The sequence below is a fragment of the Giardia intestinalis genome, chromosome 2 (assembly GCF_000002435.2).
Source record: "Giardia intestinalis strain WB C6 chromosome 2, whole genome shotgun sequence".
In the NCBI taxonomy this organism is placed as follows: domain Eukaryota; phylum Fornicata; order Diplomonadida; family Hexamitidae; genus Giardia; species Giardia duodenalis.
Window position 1 is genome coordinate 1 of NC_051857.1, and position 16332 is coordinate 16332.

General features: G+C 75.1%; 8 non-coding genes and 3 pseudogenes across 8 annotated transcripts; 4 read left to right on the forward strand and 7 right to left on the reverse strand.

Moving 5' to 3' along the window:
* On the forward strand, nucleotides 1-1874 carry GL50803_00r40022 (the record flags this gene model as incomplete). The annotated part of the gene is made up of 1 exon (XR_005248671.1): nucleotides 1-1874. It is a non-coding gene; the product is annotated as a 28S ribosomal RNA (ribosomal RNA).
* Nucleotides 1875-3080: 1206 nt separating this feature from the next.
* Nucleotides 3081-4529, forward strand: GL50803_00r40023. The gene has a single exon (XR_005248672.1). It is a non-coding gene; the product is annotated as an 18S ribosomal RNA (ribosomal RNA).
* A 40-nt stretch (nucleotides 4530-4569) lies between these two features.
* GL50803_00r40024 lies at nucleotides 4570-4714 on the forward strand. Its single transcript, XR_005248673.1, has one exon. It is a non-coding gene; the product is annotated as a 5.8S ribosomal RNA (ribosomal RNA).
* A 68-nt stretch (nucleotides 4715-4782) lies between these two features.
* On the forward strand, nucleotides 4783-5832 carry GL50803_00r40025 (28S rRNA; annotated as a pseudogene).
* Nucleotides 5833-5835: 3 nt separating this feature from the next.
* GL50803_00r40026 (28S rRNA) lies at nucleotides 5836-6612 on the reverse strand (annotated as a pseudogene).
* Nucleotides 6613-6680: 68 nt separating this feature from the next.
* Nucleotides 6681-6825, reverse strand: GL50803_00r40027. Its single transcript, XR_005248674.1, has one exon. It is a non-coding gene; the product is annotated as a 5.8S ribosomal RNA (ribosomal RNA).
* A 40-nt stretch (nucleotides 6826-6865) lies between these two features.
* Nucleotides 6866-8314, reverse strand: GL50803_00r40028. The gene has a single exon (XR_005248675.1). It is a non-coding gene; the product is annotated as an 18S ribosomal RNA (ribosomal RNA).
* Nucleotides 8315-9524: 1210 nt separating this feature from the next.
* Nucleotides 9525-12177, reverse strand: GL50803_00r40029 (the record flags this gene model as incomplete). Its single annotated transcript, XR_005248676.1, has 1 exon — nucleotides 9525-12177. It is a non-coding gene; the product is annotated as a 28S ribosomal RNA (ribosomal RNA).
* Nucleotides 12178-12245: 68 nt separating this feature from the next.
* Nucleotides 12246-12390, reverse strand: GL50803_00r40030. The gene has a single exon (XR_005248677.1). It is a non-coding gene; the product is annotated as a 5.8S ribosomal RNA (ribosomal RNA).
* A 40-nt stretch (nucleotides 12391-12430) lies between these two features.
* GL50803_00r40031 lies at nucleotides 12431-13879 on the reverse strand. Its single transcript, XR_005248678.1, has one exon. It is a non-coding gene; the product is annotated as an 18S ribosomal RNA (ribosomal RNA).
* Nucleotides 13880-15086: 1207 nt separating this feature from the next.
* GL50803_00r0010 (28S rRNA) lies at nucleotides 15087-16282 on the reverse strand (annotated as a pseudogene).
* Between the last annotated feature and the right edge of the window lie 50 nt (nucleotides 16283-16332).

Here is a 16332-nt window from a genome sequence, read left to right on the forward strand (position 1 = left end):
GCGGGGCGGGCGAATGCGGGCGGCGCGTGGGCCCCTCCTGGTAAGCAGGACGGGCGAGGCGGGACGATCCGGACGCCGGGCCAGGGTGCGCCGCCGGGGCCCGCGGAACGGCGTCGGCCGGTCCCGACAGCTGGAAGGTGGCCCCAGAAGTCGGCATCCTCCAGGGAGTGTGTAACAACCCACCAGCCGAATCGGCCGGCCCGGAAAATGGAGCGCGCCGGAGCCCCGGACCCGCGCCCGGCCGCCGCGCGCGGCGGGTAGGAGGCCGCAGAGGCCCCGGGGGCGAAGGCGGCGCGCAGGCCCCGCCGGACCGGCCTCTGGTGCAGATCTCGGCAGCAGTAGCCGCTACTCCGCGCCCCGGAGGACTGAGGGGGAGACGGGTTCCGCGGCGCCTGCATCTGGCCGCGGGTGACTCGGGCCTAAGCGGCGGGTGAAGACCGGGAAGGGGCGTGCCCGCCCGTCGAACGGGGAGCCGGCGGAGACTCCGGCAGGCGCGGCCCCCGCGGAGACGCCCGCCCCCGGCGACGCGCACGGGGACCGCGGCGGGCGGCGCCCCGGCCCGCGAACGCCCCGCAGCCCCCGGACGCCTTGCGCGGAGAGGGGGGCCCGGGGGCGGACCCCGCGCGTCCCCGGCCGCCCCTGAAAAGCCGGGGGGCGCCGGCCGCGCGCCGTACCGACCGCAGCAGGACTCCGGGGTCAGCAGCCTCTAGCGCGGGAGCGAACGCGGCTCAGGGAAGTCGGCAAGCCGGCTCCGTAACCTCGGGAAAAGGAGTGGCTCTGACGGCGCGCCGGGTCAGAACTGGAACGGACGCGGGGATCCCGACTGTTTACTAGAAACACAGCGTCGCGAGGGCCGCACCCGGCGCTGGCGCGACGTGATTTCTGCCCAGTGCCACGACCGTCACCGTGAAGCGATCCGCCGAAGCCCTGGTAAACGGCGGGAGTAACTATGACTCTCTTAAGGTAGCCAAATGCCTCGTCGGGCAATTTCCGACGTGCATGAATGGACCAACGAGGATCCCACTGTCCCGAGCCGCGCCTCCGCGAGCCTCCAGCCTCGGGAACGGGCGAGGGCCGGCCAGCGGGGCAAGAAGACCCTTTTGAGCTTGACTCCAGCCCGGGCCTGTGGGGCGGGGCGGCCGGCGCAGCGCACAGGGGAGGCCGCGCCCCTGAGACACCCTGACGGCCGCCGCCGCCCCGCTCACCCGGTCGCGCGGGGACCCGCCCGGGCGGGGAGTTCGGCTGGGGCGGCGCGCCTGCTACACCGGACCGCAGGCGTCCCACGGCGGGCTCAGCGAGGACGGAGACCTCCCGCGGAGCAGAAGGGCACAAGCCCGCCCGACCCGCGCCCCCCGTGCCGGCGCGGGCCGCGAAAGCGGGGCCTACCGATCCTTCGCCGCCCCGGCCGCGGGCGCGGAGGTGGCAGAAAAGTTACCACAGGGATAACTGGCTTGTGGCCGCCGAGCGCCCGCAGCGACGCGGCTTTTTGATCCTTCGATGTCGGCTCTTCCTACCGTCCGCGCGCACCGGCGCGGAAGCGTCGGATTGTTCACCCGTTCAAGGGATCGTGAGCTGGGTTTAGACCGTCGTGAGACAGGTTAGTTTTACCCTACTGGCCCCGGGGCCAGAGCACGGCGGGCCAGTACGAGAGGAACGCCCGCCGCGGGCCGCCAGCCCCGCGGTTGCCCGGCCGGGCAGCGCCGCGCCGCCGCGCCCGGGGGCCCTGCGCTGACCGCCTCTAAGCGCGCACCCCGCCTCGCGCCCCGCCCGGCCGCGCGCCCCAGCCCCGTGCCCCGTCGCCGAGCGGCCCCCGCCCGGGGAGACCACCCGGCGCGGCGCTCCTGTACGGCGCAGAGCCCTGCGATCGCCTGAGGGACGCGCCTGCAGAGCGCGGGGCGGGGCGCGCGGCCCACTTGCTCTGGGGGGGTGCGGGGCAGACAGACAGGCAGAGCGCGGAAAGAGAAGATTGAGGGAGTGCAGGGTGCCCCAAGGGGTGGCCAGGGGGCAGTGCACGCCCACCACCGGGTCTGCCTTGCACAGAGAGACGCCCGTGTGCGCAGGGGGGCGGCGCAGGACCGCAGGGGGCCCGGGGGAGGCGGCCCGGGGGATCCAGACAGAGAGGGCGGCAGGGAGGCCCAGCGCCTCCAGCAGGCCACGCACGACCGGGAGACACGCCCACGTGCGGGGACGGGCGCTGGGGAGGCCCGGTGCAGGAGACCGGGGGACCGCGGGGAGAGCGCGGAAGGACCCCCGGACGGCCCAGAGCAGCCGATCCCCCGGGCCAGTAAACACTCCGGTCTCTCCTGCGGCCTCCTGCGCCCCGTGGCCCCGCTGCAGCCAGGCGCACGCACAGCACCCGGGGCTGCCCCAGTCGGTCCAGGGCCGGTCGGGGGCCCCTCCTCGGACCGCGCCCTTCCGGGGGGCCGCCCCCCACGCAGTGCCCTCCCGCTGCCAGCAATCATATAGGTTAGAGACGGACCGTATATAGCCACGGCTGCTGAGATCCCCGCGAGAAGTCGTTTCGGGCGGTCTCCCCGGAGAGGGCCCCCAGAGCGCCCGGATGCACAATCAGCCTCCAATTCGATCGTTTTGCAGTCAAGGGCCTCCCCGGGGCACGGTGGACGGAGAACGAGGGGCGCGGATCTCCCGACCGGCAGGGAGCCCGGGACACGCGGTCCGCACAGGAGGGTTTGCCGTGATATGCAGTCCTGCAGGGTCCGCCCGGGCTCCCCGGCGCTCCCCGCGGACCGGCCCCCCGGCCCCCGGACGCCCCCAAGGGATTTCAAAAAAATGTGGTGCAGGGGGACTCCAGGGGGTGTGTGGGGGCGGCTTCTGTCACGCACTATATAGGACAAGGTGCTTTATCTCGCGAGGGCCGGTTTTTTGGAGGGGGGCAGAGGGCCCCAAGGGAATCCAAAAAGTGTGGTGCAGGCGGACCCGGGCCGGGCTGTGGGGGGCGGCCTCCGCCCGGCACTATAGGGGGGACCCCCGACACGGCATGGGCACGGAGGGGGCGGCCCCCGTGCCAGGCGGCGGCCCCCGCGCAGGGAGGCGCCCGGCCCGCGGCGCCCGCGCCCGGCCATCCGGTCGATCCTGCCGGAGCGCGACGCTCTCCCCAAGGACGAAGCCATGCATGCCCGCTCACCCGGGACGCGGCGGACGGCTCAGGACAACGGTTGCACCCCCCGCGGCGGTCCCTGCTAGCCGGACACCGCTGGCAACCCGGCGCCAAGACGTGCGCGCAAGGGCGGGCGCCCGCGGGCGAGCAGCGTGACGCAGCGACGGCCCGCCCGGGCTTCCGGGGCATCACCCGGTCGGCGCGGTCGCGGCGCGCCGAGGGCCCGACGCCTGGCGGAGAATCAGGGTTCGACTCCGGAGAGCGGGCCTGCGAGACGGCCCGCACATCCAAGGACGGCAGCAGGCGCGGAACTTGCCCAATGCGCGGCGCGCGAGGCAGCGACGGGGAGCGCGCGAGCGAGGCGGGCCCACAGCCCCCGCCGCGGAGCCGAGGGCAAGGTCTGGTGCCAGCAGCCGCGGTAATTCCAGCTCGGCGAGCGTCGCGCGGCGCTGCTGCAGTTGAAACGCCCGTAGTTGGCCCCCCGCCGCCACGAGGAAACGGGAGCGCTCCAGGCAGGCCCGTTGGACCCGCCGCGTGGGACCGCGCAGCGGGCGCGGCGCGCCGCGGCAGCCCCGAGGAGAGCGGGCGGGGGCACCGGTACCGGCCGGGGACGGGTGAAACAGGATGATCCCGCCGAGACCGCCGGCCGCGCAGGCGCCTGCCAAGACCGCCTCTGTCAATCAAGGGCGAAGGCCGGGGGCTAGAAGGCGATCAGACACCACCGTATTCCCGGCCGTAAACGGTGCCGCCCCGCGGCCGGCGCGCGCGTCCCGCCGGCCGCCCAGGGAAACCGGGAGGCTCCGGGCTCTGGGGGGAGTATGGCCGCAAGGCTGAAACTTGAAGGCATTGACGGAGGGGTACCACCAGACGTGGAGTCTGCGGCTCAATCTGACTCAACGCGCGCACCTCACCAGGCCCGGACGCGCGGAGGACCGACAGCCGGGCGCGCTTTCGCGATCGCGCGGGCGGTGGTGCATGGCCGCTCCCAGCCCGTGGCGCGAGCCGTCTGCTCCATTGCGACAACGAGCGAGACCCCGGCCGCGGGCGCCGCGGGACGGCCCGCGCGAGCGGGAGGACGGCGGGGCGATAGCAGGTCTGTGATGCCCTCAGACGCCCTGGGCCGCACGCGCGCTACACTGGCGGGGCCAGCCGGCGCCCGCGAGGACGCGCGGAGCCCCCGCCGTGGCCGGGACCGCGGGCTGGAACGCCCCCGCGCACCAGGAATGTCTTGTAGGCGCCCGCCCCCACCGCGCGCCGGACGCGTCCCTGCCCCTTGTACACACCGCCCGTCGCTCCTACCGACTGGGCGCGGCGGCGAGCGCCCCGGACGCGCGAAGGGCCGCGAGCCCCCGCGCCTGGAGGAAGGAGAAGTCGTAACAAGGTATCCGTAGGTGAACCTGCGGATGGATCCCTCGCGCGCCCCGCGCGTCGCCCCCGCGGCCCGGTCGGCCCCCGAACGCCCCGCCGGCGGATGCCTCGGCCCGGGCGGCGACGAAGAGCGCGGCGGAGCGCGAGACGCGGTGCGGACCCGCCCGCCCCGAGAAGCACCGACCCTCGAACGCAGCGCGCCCCGGCGCCGCCGCCTCGGCGCCCGCCGCGTGCCGCGCGCCGCGCCGCAGAGAGCGCCCCGGGGCGGTCCCGCCGGGCTGCGCGGCCCGAGGCGGCGGGGGCGACGGGCGGAACTTAAGCATATCAGTACGCCCCGGAGGAGAAACCAACCGGGATTCCCCGTAGCGGCGAGCGACGCGGGAGGAGCCCGCCCCGAAGGCGCGCTGTGGGGCGCAGGCGCAGGCCCGCCGCGAGGGGGCCCGAGGGCCCCGCCCGAGAGGGTGCAAGCCCCGTACGGCGGCCGCCGGGCCTGCGCGGCGAGTAGCGCTGCTTGAGCGTGCAGCGCGAAGGGAGGCGCGGCCCTTCCAAGGCTAAATACGCCCCGGGACCGATAGCGGACCAAGTAGCGCGAGCGAACGGTGAAAAGGACGCCCTGCGGCCGCTCAAAAGACCTGAACCCGGCCGGCCGCCGGCCCGCCGGCCCCGTCTCGAAACACGGACCGAGGAGCCACGCGCCGCGGCGAGCCCGAGGGAGCCCCCGCGGCGGAGCGAGCGCGAGACGCCCCGGGCCCGCCATGCCCCTGCGGGCGTGCGCGGGCCGAGCCGCGGCGCGTGGGCCCGAAAGGCGGTGATCTATGCCCGGCGAGGGCGAGGCCGGGCGAAAGCCTGGTGGAGGCCCGCCGCGGTGCTGACGCGCAGATCGCTCGTCGGAGCCGGGCATGGGGGCGAAAGACTCATCGAACCGCCTGGTAGCTGGTTGCCTCCGAAATGTCTCCCAGGACAGCCGCCGCCCCGCAGTTGCGGCCCGTAGAGCGCTGGCCGGCGGGAGCGGGGGGCCTGCCCCTCGCCCGCCCCCCAAACTCCGAAGGGCCGCGCCGCCCCGCCGCTGGCCTGGGCGGGGCGGGCGAATGCGGGCGGCGCGTGGGCCCCTCCTGGTAAGCAGGACGGGCGAGGCGGGACGATCCGGACGCCGGGCCAGGGTGCGCCGCCGGGGCCCGCGGAACGGCGTCGGCCGGTCCCGACAGCTGGAAGGTGGCCCCAGAAGTCGGCATCCTCCAGGGAGTGTGTAACAACCCACCAGCCGAATCGGCCGGCCCGGAAAATGGAGCGCGCCGGAGCCCCGGACCCGCGCCCGGCCGCCGCGCGCGGCGGGTAGGAGGCCGCAGAGGCCCCCAGGCCAGCGGCGGGGCGGCGCGGCCCTTCGGAGTTTGGGGGGCGGGCGAGGGGCAGGCCCCCCGCTCCCGCCGGCCAGCGCTCTACGGGCCGCAACTGCGGGGCGGCGGCTGTCCTGGGAGACATTTCGGAGGCAACCAGCACCAGGCGGTTCGATGAGTCTTTCGCCCCCATGCCCGGCTCCGACGAGCGATCTGCGCGTCAGCACCGCGGCGGGCCTCCACCGGCTTTCGCCCGGCCTCGCCCTCGCCGGGCATAGATCACCGCCTTCGGGCCCACGCGCCGCGGCTCGGCCCGCGCACGCCCGCAGGGGCGGCGGGCCCGGGGCGTCTCGCGCTCGCTCCGCCGCGGGGGCTCCCTCGGGCTCGCCGCGGCGCGTGGCTCCTCGGTCCGTGTTTCGAGACGGGGCCGGCGGGCCGGCGGCCGGCCGGGTTCAGGTCTTTTGAGCGGCCGCAGGGCGTCCTTTTCACCGTTCGCTCGCGCTACTTGGTCCGCTATCGGTCCCGGGGCGTATTTAGCCTTGGAAGGGCCGCGCCTCCCTTCGCGCTGCACGCTCAAGCAGCGCTACTCGCCGCGCAGGCCCGGCGGCCGCCGTACGGGGCTTGCACCCTCTCGGGCGGGGCCCTCGGGCCCCCTCGCGGCGGGCCTGCGCCTGCGCCCCACAGCGCGCCTTCGGGGCGGGCTCCTCCCGCGTCGCTCGCCGCTACGGGGAATCCCGGTTGGTTTCTCCTCCGGGGCGTACTGATATGCTTAAGTTCCGCCCGTCGCCCCCGCCGCCTCGGGCCGCGCAGCCCGGCGGGACCGCCCCGGGGCGCTCTCTGCGGCGCGGCGCGCGGCACGCGGCGGGCGCCGAGGCGGCGGCGCCGGGGCGCGCTGCGTTCGAGGGTCGGTGCTTCTCGGGGCGGGCGGGTCCGCACCGCGTCTCGCGCTCCGCCGCGCTCTTCGTCGCCGCCCGGGCCGAGGCATCCGCCGGCGGGGCGTTCGGGGGCCGACCGGGCCGCGGGGGCGACGCGCGGGGCGCGCGAGGGATCCATCCGCAGGTTCACCTACGGATACCTTGTTACGACTTCTCCTTCCTCCAGGCGCGGGGGCTCGCGGCCCTTCGCGCGTCCGGGGCGCTCGCCGCCGCGCCCAGTCGGTAGGAGCGACGGGCGGTGTGTACAAGGGGCAGGGACGCGTCCGGCGCGCGGTGGGGGCGGGCGCCTACAAGACATTCCTGGTGCGCGGGGGCGTTCCAGCCCGCGGTCCCGGCCACGGCGGGGGCTCCGCGCGTCCTCGCGGGCGCCGGCTGGCCCCGCCAGTGTAGCGCGCGTGCGGCCCAGGGCGTCTGAGGGCATCACAGACCTGCTATCGCCCCGCCGTCCTCCCGCTCGCGCGGGCCGTCCCGCGGCGCCCGCGGCCGGGGTCTCGCTCGTTGTCGCAATGGAGCAGACGGCTCGCGCCACGGGCTGGGAGCGGCCATGCACCACCGCCCGCGCGATCGCGAAAGCGCGCCCGGCTGTCGGTCCTCCGCGCGTCCGGGCCTGGTGAGGTGCGCGCGTTGAGTCAGATTGAGCCGCAGACTCCACGTCTGGTGGTACCCCTCCGTCAATGCCTTCAAGTTTCAGCCTTGCGGCCATACTCCCCCCAGAGCCCGGAGCCTCCCGGTTTCCCTGGGCGGCCGGCGGGACGCGCGCGCCGGCCGCGGGGCGGCACCGTTTACGGCCGGGAATACGGTGGTGTCTGATCGCCTTCTAGCCCCCGGCCTTCGCCCTTGATTGACAGAGGCGGTCTTGGCAGGCGCCTGCGCGGCCGGCGGTCTCGGCGGGATCATCCTGTTTCACCCGTCCCCGGCCGGTACCGGTGCCCCCGCCCGCTCTCCTCGGGGCTGCCGCGGCGCGCCGCGCCCGCTGCGCGGTCCCACGCGGCGGGTCCAACGGGCCTGCCTGGAGCGCTCCCGTTTCCTCGTGGCGGCGGGGGGCCAACTACGGGCGTTTCAACTGCAGCAGCGCCGCGCGACGCTCGCCGAGCTGGAATTACCGCGGCTGCTGGCACCAGACCTTGCCCTCGGCTCCGCGGCGGGGGCTGTGGGCCCGCCTCGCTCGCGCGCTCCCCGTCGCTGCCTCGCGCGCCGCGCATTGGGCAAGTTCCGCGCCTGCTGCCGTCCTTGGATGTGCGGGCCGTCTCGCAGGCCCGCTCTCCGGAGTCGAACCCTGATTCTCCGCCAGGCGTCGGGCCCTCGGCGCGCCGCGACCGCGCCGACCGGGTGATGCCCCGGAAGCCCGGGCGGGCCGTCGCTGCGTCACGCTGCTCGCCCGCGGGCGCCCGCCCTTGCGCGCACGTCTTGGCGCCGGGTTGCCAGCGGTGTCCGGCTAGCAGGGACCGCCGCGGGGGGTGCAACCGTTGTCCTGAGCCGTCCGCCGCGTCCCGGGTGAGCGGGCATGCATGGCTTCGTCCTTGGGGAGAGCGTCGCGCTCCGGCAGGATCGACCGGATGGCCGGGCGCGGGCGCCGCGGGCCGGGCGCCTCCCTGCGCGGGGGCCGCCGCCTGGCACGGGGGCCGCCCCCTCCGTGCCCATGCCGTGTCGGGGGTCCCCCCTATAGTGCCGGGCGGAGGCCGCCCCCCACAGCCCGGCCCGGGTCCGCCTGCACCACACTTTTTTGGATTCCCTTGGGGCCCTCTGCCCCCCTCCAAAAAACCGGCCCTCGCGAGATAAAGCACCTTGTCCTATATAGTGCGTGACAGAAGCCGCCCCCCACACACCCCCTGGAGTCCCCCTGCACCACATTTTTTTGAAATCCCTTGGGGGCGTCCGGGGGGCCGGGGGGCCGGTCCGCGGGGAGCGCCGGGGAGCCCGGGCGGACCCTGCAGGACTGCATATCACGGCAAACCCTCCTGTGCGGACCGCGTGTCCCGGGCTCCCTGCCGGTCGGGAGATCCGCGCCCCTCGTTCTCCGTCCACCGTGCCCCGGGGAGGCCCTTGACTGCAAAACGATCGAATTGGAGGCTGATTGTGCATCCGGGCGCTCTGGGGGCCCTCTCCGGGGAGACCGCCCGAAACGGCTTCTCGCGGGGATCTCAGCAGCCGTGGCTATATACGGTCCGTCTCTAACCTATATGATTGCTGGCAGCGGGAGGGCACTGCGTGGGGGGCGGCCCCCCGGAAGGGCGCGGTCCGAGGAGGGGCCCCCGACCGGCCCTGGACCGACTGGGGCAGCCCCGGGTGCTGTGCGTGCGCCTGGCTGCAGCGGGGCCACGGGGGCGCAGGAGGCCGCAGGAGAGACCGGAGTGTTTACTGGCCCGGGGGATCGGCTGCTCTGGGCCGTCCGGGGGTCCTTCCGCGCTCTCCCCGCGGTCCCCCGGTCTCCTGCACCGGGCCTCCCCAGCGCCCGTCCCCGCACGTGGGCGTGTCTCCCGGTCGTGCGTGGCCTGCTGGAGGCGCTGGGCCTCCCTGCCGCCCTCTCTGTCTGGATCCCCCGGGCCGCCTCCCCCGGGCCCCCTGCGGTCCTGCGCCGCCCCCCTGCGCACACGGGCGTCTCTCTGTGCAAGGCAGACCCGGTGGTGGGCGTGCACTGCCCCCTGGCCACCCCTTGGGGCACCCTGCACTCCCTCAATCTTCTCTTTCCGCGCTCTGCCTGTCTGTCTGCCCCGCACCCCCCCAGAGCAAGTGGGCCGCGCGCCCCGCCCCGCGCTCTGCAGGCGCGTCCCTCAGGCGATCGCAGGGCTCTGCGCCGTACAGGAGCGCCGCGCCGGGTGGTCTCCCCGGGCGGGGGCCGCTCGGCGACGGGGCACGGGGCTGGGGCGCGCGGCCGGGCGGGGCGCGAGGCGGGGTGCGCGCTTAGAGGCGGTCAGCGCAGGGCCCCCGGGCGCGGCGGCGCGGCGCTGCCCGGCCGGGCAACCGCGGGGCTGGCGGCCCGCGGCGGGCGTTCCTCTCGTACTGGCCCGCCGTGCTCTGGCCCCGGGGCCAGTAGGGTAAAACTAACCTGTCTCACGACGGTCTAAACCCAGCTCACGATCCCTTGAACGGGTGAACAATCCGACGCTTCCGCGCCGGTGCGCGCGGACGGTAGGAAGAGCCGACATCGAAGGATCAAAAAGCCGCGTCGCTGCGGGCGCTCGGCGGCCACAAGCCAGTTATCCCTGTGGTAACTTTTCTGCCACCTCCGCGCCCGCGGCCGGGGCGGCGAAGGATCGGTAGGCCCCGCTTTCGCGGCCCGCGCCGGCACGGGGGGCGCGGGTCGGGCGGGCTTGTGCCCTTCTGCTCCGCGGGAGGTCTCCGTCCTCGCTGAGCCCGCCGTGGGACGCCTGCGGTCCGGTGTAGCAGGCGCGCCGCCCCAGCCGAACTCCCCGCCCGGGCGGGTCCCCGCGCGACCGGGTGAGCGGGGCGGCGGCGGCCGTCAGGGTGTCTCAGGGGCGCGGCCTCCCCTGTGCGCTGCGCCGGCCGCCCCGCCCCACAGGCCCGGGCTGGAGTCAAGCTCAAAAGGGTCTTCTTGCCCCGCTGGCCGGCCCTCGCCCGTTCCCGAGGCTGGAGGCTCGCGGAGGCGCGGCTCGGGACAGTGGGATCCTCGTTGGTCCATTCATGCACGTCGGAAATTGCCCGACGAGGCATTTGGCTACCTTAAGAGAGTCATAGTTACTCCCGCCGTTTACCAGGGCTTCGGCGGATCGCTTCACGGTGACGGTCGTGGCACTGGGCAGAAATCACGTCGCGCCAGCGCCGGGTGCGGCCCTCGCGACGCTGTGTTTCTAGTAAACAGTCGGGATCCCCGCGTCCGTTCCAGTTCTGACCCGGCGCGCCGTCAGAGCCACTCCTTTTCCCGAGGTTACGGAGCCGGCTTGCCGACTTCCCTGAGCCGCGTTCGCTCCCGCGCTAGAGGCTGCTGACCCCGGAGTCCTGCTGCGGTCGGTACGGCGCGCGGCCGGCGCCCCCCGGCTTTTCAGGGGCGGCCGGGGACGCGCGGGGTCCGCCCCCGGGCCCCCCTCTCCGCGCAAGGCGTCCGGGGGCTGCGGGGCGTTCGCGGGCCGGGGCGCCGCCCGCCGCGGTCCCCGTGCGCGTCGCCGGGGGGCGGGCGTCTCCGCGGGGGCCGCGCCTGCCGGAGTCTCCGCCGGCTCCCCGTTCGACGGGCGGGCACGCCCCTTCCCGGTCTTCACCCGCCGCTTAGGCCCGAGTCACCCGCGGCCAGATGCAGGCGCCGCGGAACCCGTCTCCCCCTCAGTCCTCCGGGGCGCGGAGTAGCGGCTACTGCTGCCGAGATCTGCACCAGAGGCCGGTCCGGCGGGGCCTGCGCGCCGCCTTCGCCCCCGGGGCCTCTGCGGCCTCCTACCCGCCGCGCGCGGCGGCCGGGCGCGGGTCCGGGGCTCCGGCGCGCTCCATTTTCCGGGCCGGCCGATTCGGCTGGTGGGTTGTTACACACTCCCTGGAGGATGCCGACTTCTGGGGCCACCTTCCAGCTGTCGGGACCGGCCGACGCCGTTCCGCGGGCCCCGGCGGCGCACCCTGGCCCGGCGTCCGGATCGTCCCGCCTCGCCCGTCCTGCTTACCAGGAGGGGCCCACGCGCCGCCCGCATTCGCCCGCCCCGCCCAGGCCAGCGGCGGGGCGGCGCGGCCCTTCGGAGTTTGGGGGGCGGGCGAGGGGCAGGCCCCCCGCTCCCGCCGGCCAGCGCTCTACGGGCCGCAACTGCGGGGCGGCGGCTGTCCTGGGAGACATTTCGGAGGCAACCAGCTACCAGGCGGTTCGATGAGTCTTTCGCCCCCATGCCCGGCTCCGACGAGCGATCTGCGCGTCAGCACCGCGGCGGGCCTCCACCAGGCTTTCGCCCGGCCTCGCCCTCGCCGGGCATAGATCACCGCCTTTCGGGCCCACGCGCCGCGGCTCGGCCCGCGCACGCCCGCAGGGGCAGGCGGGCCCGGGGCGTCTCGCGCTCGCTCCGCCGCGGGGGCTCCCTCGGGCTCGCCGCGGCGCGTGGCTCCTCGGTCCGTGTTTCGAGACGGGGCCGGCGGGCCGGCGGCCGGCCGGGTTCAGGTCTTTTGAGCGGCCGCAGGGCGTCCTTTTCACCGTTCGCTCGCGCTACTTGGTCCGCTATCGGTCCCGGGGCGTATTTAGCCTTGGAAGGGCCGCGCCTCCCTTCGCGCTGCACGCTCAAGCAGCGCTACTCGCCGCGCAGGCCCGGCGGCCGCCGTACGGGGCTTGCACCCTCTCGGGCGGGGCCCTCGGGCCCCCTCGCGGCGGGCCTGCGCCTGCGCCCCACAGCGCGCCTTCGGGGCGGGCTCCTCCCGCGTCGCTCGCCGCTACGGGGAATCCCGGTTGGTTTCTCCTCCGGGGCGTACTGATATGCTTAAGTTCCGCCCGTCGCCCCCGCCGCCTCGGGCCGCGCAGCCCGGCGGGACCGCCCCGGGGCGCTCTCTGCGGCGCGGCGCGCGGCACGCGGCGGGCGCCGAGGCGGCGGCGCCGGGGCGCGCTGCGTTCGAGGGTCGGTGCTTCTCGGGGCGGGCGGGTCCGCACCGCGTCTCGCGCTCCGCCGCGCTCTTCGTCGCCGCCCGGGCCGAGGCATCCGCCGGCGGGGCGTTCGGGGGCCGACCGGGCCGCGGGGGCGACGCGCGGGGCGCGCGAGGGATCCATCCGCAGGTTCACCTACGGATACCTTGTTACGACTTCTCCTTCCTCCAGGCGCGGGGGCTCGCGGCCCTTCGCGCGTCCGGGGCGCTCGCCGCCGCGCCCAGTCGGTAGGAGCGACGGGCGGTGTGTACAAGGGGCAGGGACGCGTCCGGCGCGCGGTGGGGGCGGGCGCCTACAAGACATTCCTGGTGCGCGGGGGCGTTCCAGCCCGCGGTCCCGGCCACGGCGGGGGCTCCGCGCGTCCTCGCGGGCGCCGGCTGGCCCCGCCAGTGTAGCGCGCGTGCGGCCCAGGGCGTCTGAGGGCATCACAGACCTGCTATCGCCCCGCCGTCCTCCCGCTCGCGCGGGCCGTCCCGCGGCGCCCGCGGCCGGGGTCTCGCTCGTTGTCGCAATGGAGCAGACGGCTCGCGCCACGGGCTGGGAGCGGCCATGCACCACCGCCCGCGCGATCGCGAAAGCGCGCCCGGCTGTCGGTCCTCCGCGCGTCCGGGCCTGGTGAGGTGCGCGCGTTGAGTCAGATTGAGCCGCAGACTCCACGTCTGGTGGTACCCCTCCGTCAATGCCTTCAAGTTTCAGCCTTGCGGCCATACTCCCCCCAGAGCCCGGAGCCTCCCGGTTTCCCTGGGCGGCCGGCGGGACGCGCGCGCCGGCCGCGGGGCGGCACCGTTTACGGCCGGGAATACGGTGGTGTCTGATCGCCTTCTAGCCCCCGGCCTTCGCCCTTGATTGACAGAGGCGGTCTTGGCAGGCGCCTGCGCGGCCGGCGGTCTCGGCGGGATCATCCTGTTTCACCCGTCCCCGGCCGGTACCGGTGCCCCCGCCCGCTCTCCTCGGGGCTGCCGCGGCGCGCCGCGCCCGCTGCGCGGTCCCACGCGGCGGGTCCAACGGGCCTGCCTGGAGCGCTCCCGTTTCCTCGTGGCGGCGGGGGGCCAACTACGGGCGTTTCAACTGCAGCAGCGCCGCGCGACGCTCGCCGAGCTGGAATTACCGCGGCTGCTGGCACCAGACCTTGCCCTCGGCTCCGCGGCGGGGGCTGTGGGCCCGCCTCGCTCGCGCGCTCCCCGTCGCTGCCTCGCGCGCCGCGCATTGGGCAAGTTCCGCGCCTGCTGCCGTCCTTGGATGTGCGGGCCGTCTCGCAGGCCCGCTCTCCGGAGTCGAACCCTGATTCTCCGCCAGGCGTCGGGCCCTCGGCGCGCCGCGACCGCGCCGACCGGGTGATGCCCCGGAAGCCCGGGCGGGCCGTCGCTGCGTCACGCTGCTCGCCCGCGGGCGCCCGCCCTTGCGCGCACGTCTTGGCGCCGGGTTGCCAGCGGTGTCCGGCTAGCAGGGACCGCCGCGGGGGGTGCAACCGTTGTCCTGAGCCGTCCGCCGCGTCCCGGGTGAGCGGGCATGCATGGCTTCGTCCTTGGGGAGAGCGTCGCGCTCCGGCAGGATCGACCGGATGGCCGGGCGCGGGCGCCGCGGGCCGGGCGCCTCCCTGCGCGGGGGCCGCCGCCTGGCACGGGGGCCGCCCCCTCCGTGCCCATGCCGTGTCGGGGGTCCCCCCTATAGTGCCGGGCGGAGGCCGCCCCCCACAGCCCGGCCCGGGTCCGCCTGCACCACACTTTTTTGGATTCCCTTGGGGCCCTCTGCCCCCCTCCAAAAAACCGGCCCTCGCGAGATAAAGCACCTTGTCCTATATAGTGCGTGACGAAGCCGCCCCCACACACCCCCTGGAGTCCCCCTGCACCACATTTTTTTGAAATCCCTTGGGGGCGTCCGGGGGGCCGGGGGGCCGGTCCGCGGGGAGCGCCGGGGAGCCCGGGCGGACCCTGCAGGACTGCATATCACGGCAAACCCTCCTGTGCGGACCGCGTGTCCCGGGCTCCCCTGCCGGTCGGGAGATCCGCGCCCCTCGTTCTCCGTCCACCGTGCCCCGGGGAGGCCCTTGACTGCAAAACGATCGAATTGGAGGCTGACTGTGCATCCGGGCGCTCTGGGGGCCCTCTCCGGGGAGACCGCCCGAAACGGCTTCTCGCGGGGATCTCAGCAGCCGTGGCTATATACGGTCCGTCTCTAACCTATATGATTGCTGGCAGCGGGAGGGCACTGCGTGGGGGGCGGCCCCCCGGAAGGGCGCGGTCCGAGGAGGGGCCCCCGACCGGCCCTGGACCGACTGGGGCAGCCCCGGGTGCTGTGCGTGCGCCTGGCTGCAGCGGGGCCACGGGGGCGCAGGAGGCCGCAGGAGAGACCGGAGTGTTTACTGGCCCGGGGGATCGGCTGCTCTGGGCCGTCCGGGGGTCCTTCCGCGCTCTCCCCGCGGTCCCCCGGTCTCCTGCACCGGGCCTCCCCAGCGCCCGTCCCCGCACGTGGGCGTGTCTCCCGGTCGTGCGTGGCCTGCTGGAGGCGCTGGGCCTCCCTGCCGCCCTCTCTGTCTGGATCCCCCGGGCCGCCTCCCCCGGGCCCCCTGCGGTCCTGCGCCGCCCCCCTGCGCACACGGGTCTCTCTGTGCAAGGCAGACCCGGTGGTGGGCGTGCACTGCCCCCTGGCCACCCCTTGGGGCACCCTGCACTCCCTCAATCTTCTCTTTCCGCGCTCTGCCTGTCTGTCTGCCCCGCACCCCCCCAGAGCAAGTGGGCCGCGCGCCCCGCCCCGCGCTCTGCAGGCGCGTCCCTCAGGCGATCGCAGGGCTCTGCGCCGTACAGGAGCGCCGCGCCGGGTGGTCTCCCCGGGCGGGGGCCGCTCGGCGACGGGGCACGGGGCTGGGGCGCGCGGCCGGGCGGGGCGCGAGGCGGGGTGCGCGCTTAGAGGCGGTCAGCGCAGGGCCCCCGGGCGCGGCGGCGCGGCGCTGCCCGGCCGGGCAACCGCGGGGCTGGCGGCCCGCGGCGGGCGTTCCTCTCGTACTGGCCCGCCGTGCTCTGGCCCCGGGGCCAGTAGGGTAAAACTAACCTGTCTCACGACGGTCTAAACCCAGCTCACGATCCCTTGAACGGGTGAACAATCCGACGCTTCCGCGCCGGTGCGCGCGGACGGTAGGAAGAGCCGACATCGAAGGATCAAAAAGCCGCGTCGCTGCGGGCGCTCGGCGGCCACAAGCCAGTTATCCCTGTGGTAACTTTTCTGCCACCTCCGCGCCCGCGGCCGGGGCGGCGAAGGATCGGTAGGCCCCGCTTTCGCGGCCCGCGCCGGCACGGGGGGCGCGGGTCGGGCGGGCTTGTGCCCTTCTGCTCCGCGGGAGGTCTCCGTCCTCGCTGAGCCCGCCGTGGGACGCCTGCGGTCCGGTGTAGCAGGCGCGCCGCCCCAGCCGAACTCCCCGCCCGGGCGGGTCCCCGCGCGACCGGGTGAGCGGGGCGGCGGCGGCCGTCAGGGTGTCTCAGGGGCGCGGCCTCCCCTGTGCGCTGCGCCGGCCGCCCCGCCCCACAGGCCCGGGCTGGAGTCAAGCTCAAAAGGGTCTTCTTGCCCCGCTGGCCGGCCCTCGCCCGTTCCCGAGGCTGGAGGCTCGCGGAGGCGCGGCTCGGGACAGTGGGATCCTCGTTGGTCCATTCATGCACGTCGGAAATTGCCCGACGAGGCATTTGGCTACCTTAAGAGAGTCATAGTTACTCCCGCCGTTTACCAGGGCTTCGGCGGATCGCTTCACGGTGACGGTCGTGGCACTGGGCAGAAATCACGTCGCGCCAGCGCCGGGTGCGGCCCTCGCGACGCTGTGTTTCTAGTAAACAGTCGGGATCCCCGCGTCCGTTCCAGTTCTGACCCGGCGCGCCGTCAGAGCCACTCCTTTTCCCGAGGTTACGGAGCCGGCTTGCCGACTTCCCTGAGCCGCGTTCGCTCCCGCGCTAGAGGCTGCTGACCCCGGAGTCCTGCTGCGTGGCGGGGCTCTGATGTGTAAGGTCTGATGTAGAGGCGATAGTTGTTTAC